The following is a 5,223-nucleotide window of genomic DNA, read 5'->3' on the forward strand; positions in this document are numbered from 1 at the left end:
CACACACATGTACACACACATAGCTTGTGTTCTGTAAATTGTGAATATGGCATAGTATTTGCAACATTGCTTATCTGATTTCTTCTTAAAGTTTTCAACTTTTACAGTGTATCAATGGCAGGCATTTTGTGAAATAATCAAAACATGCCTTTAACATCTTTGGTCTGACACAGAGTAAGTTGCTCTTTTTTGAAATGAAGCTTATTCTACCTAACTCTTCTGTTACTCCATGTCTTTTATGAGCTTTTCCTCCTTCAAATCCCTCCCTCCTGCTGCAATGACACTTACATAAAGAACTGAAAAGCTCACATATGACATGTATGTTTATATCTTACTAACTTCAAAGTAGTTCTTATTTTGTGTCTGCTTTGCATGTTCCATCATCATATATGCTAGAGCATCATCTTTTGCTTCCTGAACAATGTTAACATTTTTGACCATAGATGTGTGAGTTTATATCTAGACTCTCTATTCTGAAGTATATGTGGTAAAATTGGAGTGATACAGAAAAGATTAGCATGGCCCCTGTGCAAGAATGAGATGCAATTTGTGAAGCATTCTATAGTTTTAGGGCTTCCTTGGTGGTTCAGATGGTAAAGAATCTGCCTGCAATGCAGACCTGGGTTCAATCCCTGGGTCAGAAAGATCCCCTGGAGAAGGGAATGGCAACCCATTCCAGTATTTTTGCCTGGAGAATCCCATGGACAGAGGAGCCTGGTGAGCTACAGTCCATGGTGACACGACTTTCACTTTCATTATTCTGTTTGTTTATCCTTATGCCAATATTATACTTTTTTAATTATAGTAGCTTTATAATTAGTCTTAAAAATTGTTTAGCTATATTACATCATTTGCATTTATATATAAATTTTAAAATATTTGCTTATTTCTTCACACAAAAAAACTGCATTAAGTCTACAAAGCAACAATTAAGTCTCTATTTTAGTCTTTTTTTCTAATTTATCTCAGTAATGCTTTATAATTTCTAATTCTCAGCACTTAACATATATTGGATTGAATATATCACAAAATATTCATGTTTGTTGATGCTACACTAAATGACATTTTTTAAATGTTCAGTTTCCAGTTTTTCTTTGATAGAACACAGAAAGAGAATTGACTTTCATATACTGATATTGTACTGTTTCCTTGCTAAACAAATTTGCAAGTTCTAATAGCTTTTTTAATAGATTACTTAAGATATTCAATGTATACAAACATGTCTACTGTGAATGAAGATAGTTTTACTTTTTTTTCTATCCAGTTTGCATAGTCTTTATTTATTTTGCTTACCTAAGTCTGAAACTAGTACTTCTAGATCATTATTTAATAGAATTAGTGAGAGTGGAAAAAACCTTGTGTCCAATCATAAAGTCAATTTTATAATTTCACCATTATATACAACATTAGCTGCTGCTTTTATAGTTTAGAAAGCTATTTTTCATTCCTAGTTTTTACTGTGTAGGTCTATGATGCATTCTGAACCAATTTTCTGTTTGATTAAGGTAAAGATTGAAGTTATTTATTTATTTGTTTCATATGGATATCTACTCGTTCCAAAAGAATTTGTTCTAAAAACATCCCTTTCTCCACTGGTATTTTTGTTGAAAATTAAATAATCATTTATGAGTGTATATATATCCTGATCTTCTGTTACATTAATCTATATTTCTATATTTACACCAGTAGCATACCAATGTGATGAAGTAGATTTATAGTCAATCTCAAAATCAGGTGCATGCATGTGTTCTGACATTGGTTTTCTCTTTGAAAATCATTTAGGCTTTTCCAGGTTCTTTGCATTTTCACAAAATATTTAGAATCATTTGTCAATTGCTACAAAATAATAAATATTTCCTTCCATATTAATTTAGATTCTATTAAATGTACATTTTGATTTATTGATGATGCTATTTGGAAAAATACATTTAATAAAAAAGTATTCTCATGACTTCTTATAATCATCATCATACTACACAGAATATATATAACAAATAAAACATACACAACAAAACAAGTGAGTTTTGTTGGTCATAGTCATTGGTATGAAATATTATGATTCATCAAATGACAATGAAGTGTTTCTTGAATATAGGTCAGATGATGATGCAAGGGTTTGTTCATACTTCTGTGGGGTTCCAGTGGTTAAGATACAGAGGTTCTAATGCAAGGGGCAAATGTTTCATCCCTTGTCAGGGAACTAAGATCCCACATGCTGCATGGCACAACCAAAATTTTTTAAAAATTTAAAAAATGAAACTATGGAAATGAGAGTACCCCCACACCTTTGAAAAGATAATATAAAATATAATTTTTAGAAGAATCTAATAAGGAAAGATACATTCATATAAAATTAAGCAAAATATGAAAATTAGACCAGCAGAAGAAGTTATCACTTTCTTAGGGAAAAAAAGCATATACAGATGAGAAGAAATAAATAAGAGGAACATTGAAATTGTAGTTCTCACTATAATGTGGGAGAAATAGGCAAGAAATATTTCACAGAAGCAATGGGCCTCCTGGCTTACATAATCTCAGTTAAACTTGTCCAAGCACAACAGTTTAAAAATCCTAACTCAAGCGCATAGCTTTTAGATACTGTTGAAAATTCATTTGGTGGGAGTATGGATAAATTGACTTTCAATTAATGAAATTACTATAACAATTCCTTTATTGATACTTAGATTTAATGTATCCAAGCATTTTTGCCTGTTTGGTACTTCTTATAACTTTTAATTTATCCATTATTCATACGTGGAAATTGAGTTAGAAAACACTCATACTCATTAGAGGTAACATACACAGCATTCCAAATTTTATTCTATGGGTAGGTTTGAAACTTTGCTTTTGTTATTTTTTCTTTCATTTGTCATTGCAATTTGACTTAACTCATTAATAAAATGTTTTAAACTTAACTGCACTTCCTATAGTCTCTTAATTTTTCTTTACAGTTTATTTGATACATTTTTTTTTCCCAAAAAACATAAGGTTGGTTTAAATTTAAATTATCAAATGTGGCATTCATTCTTGTTAAACCCATTTGGGAATTAAAAATGACTGTGCCCATTGACTTGTCATTTCTGATTGCAGCTGGTGTAAGAATCAGTTTCTGCCTAAATGCAGCTTGAAACTGGGATATGTGAATAACCAATAGAAGAAACATGCAAAGATCATTACCCAGCTCTGATGGAGTGTTCTGTTTCGGTCAGAGTGACTAAACTACAGTTTGTCATCCTTATAAACCTGGAGGAGGAAATGGCAACCCTCCCCAGGATGCTTACCTGGGAAATCCCACGGACAGAGGAGCCTGGCGGGCTACAGTCCTTGGGATCACAAAGAGTCAGACACGAATAAACAACTGAGTGTGCATGCATGCATCCTGTAAAGAAGTTAATCATTTTCACATTAGATTATTCTATTTATATTCAATTATTTTGTTATATTCTATTTATATTAGATTATTCTTTTTATATTACTTGTTTACCTACATTAAGTAAGCTATTCTATTAATATTATCCAGACTAGTTGGTAATCCTTGAACATTGTCAGGCTCACCTATTTCCTTATTATGCTTCAACATTGCCTACGACTTCCCAGGTGGTACTAGTGGTAAAGAACTCATCTTCCAGGGCAGGAGACATGAGAGACTCTGGTTAGATCTCTGGGTCAGGAAGATCCCCTGGAGGAGGAAATGGCAAGCCACACCAGTGTTTTTCCCTGGAGAATCCTAAGGACAGAGGGGTCTGACAGGCTAAATCCATGGAATCTCATCAGACAATAGAAGCAACTTAGCACAGTACACAAGGCTCAAATTGAGCTGCCTCTCCCTAGATTTTCATCCAGAAAAGACCACAGACTTCACTGATTCCAGATCTTTTACCCCAAAGTTTATAAAGCCATTTTTTTTTTAAACTTCCTGACTTACTGGTTAAAAGATATATGAATTGAATCAGCTATGCTAGAAGCTTCCCTTCTAGCTCAGTCAGTAAAGAGTCTGCCTGCAATGCAGGAGACCCGGGTTCAACTCCTGGGTCAGAAAAATCCTCTGGAGAAGTAAATGGCAAGCGACTCCAGTATTCTTGCCTGAAGAATCCCATGACAGAGGAGACTGGCAGGCTACAGTCTATGGGGTCACAAGAGTCGGACATGACTAAGCACACACAGCATGCTAGAAGCAGAACTGTGGGTTAGAACGTGGTTTTGATTCTGAAGTTTAACTCTAAGATGCTGGGAGCAGCGGGGTATAAGTATCCTCCACAATGCCCCACAATTTCTTTGCTTTCCAGAAGTAACTGGAGACTTGATCTCCCGTTGGACCCGGTACCACATAAAGGCAGTTTAGTAGCTCAAACCGGTGTCTTTGAAACCTCTAACCTTGTCAAAGAAATTGAGAGAAACCGGTCTGGAGCCTTATCATAGATACATAGGTGTCAAACTGCTGACTATGCACAATACAGATATTCTCTTGAAGGAGAGATCATTTTGAGTGATCTTCTGCTAAAGCATTAACAAGAAAGTGCCTCCAATACACATCTCTCCTTAAATTCAGCATAAAAGAACATCCTTTATTGCCCTTTTTCATTGATGTTGGTTACATGAACTTCAATATCATGTAAGGTTGCCTTTAAGTAGGCATGAACTTTTCACTGTTTCATATATTTCTCATTAAAACACTATCCTCTTTGTATTCATTCTAACATTAGGATAGTTCTCTTAAACATAAGTCTACATGATGCTGAACATGGTGTTAAAAAAGCTAGTTTTTATACAAACTAGAACAGCAAGATTATCAATCACATGTTTCTTTTCTGTATGTGAAAAATAACAAATTGTACACTAAACACTCTTTTATTCTTGGTATGTGATTGTACTGAACAACTGTATTTTGCTGCTCTTTGTTTTATCCATTCTCATGGATGGGTGGGGTTGAAATACAATTTATGTACAACTATAGTTTATTACTTGTACCATTATGAGATTAAAAGACCAATATCTTTCTAAAGGTCATAACTGACAGGTTATTTGCAATATTTTTATAGCTCTACAAGGAGAAAAATTAATTTGCTGCATCTGTTCATGCTAGAAAAACTGTTTTTGGAAAACATAATTGTAAAAGTCTCTCCTGTAGTAAAGACTCATAATTCTACTGTTTTGGATATGGCCTATAGTCTCAAAGATATTGTAAGAGTTGGAATGTAAGTGGGAATAAAGGCACAAATTCTA

The 5,223-nt window shown here is 33.8% G+C and overlaps 1 non-coding gene across 1 annotated transcript; it reads left to right on the forward strand.

Moving 5' to 3' along the window:
• Positions 1 to 461: 461 nt before the first annotated feature.
• LOC139038341 (U6 spliceosomal RNA) lies at positions 462 to 569 on the forward strand. Its single transcript, XR_011491333.1, has one exon. It is a non-coding gene; the product is annotated as a U6 spliceosomal RNA (small nuclear RNA).
• Positions 570 to 5,223: the final 4,654 nt, after the last annotated feature.

Source organism: Odocoileus virginianus, chromosome 14 (assembly GCF_023699985.2).
Source record: "Odocoileus virginianus isolate 20LAN1187 ecotype Illinois chromosome 14, Ovbor_1.2, whole genome shotgun sequence".
Classification (NCBI taxonomy): domain Eukaryota; kingdom Metazoa; phylum Chordata; class Mammalia; order Artiodactyla; family Cervidae; genus Odocoileus; species Odocoileus virginianus.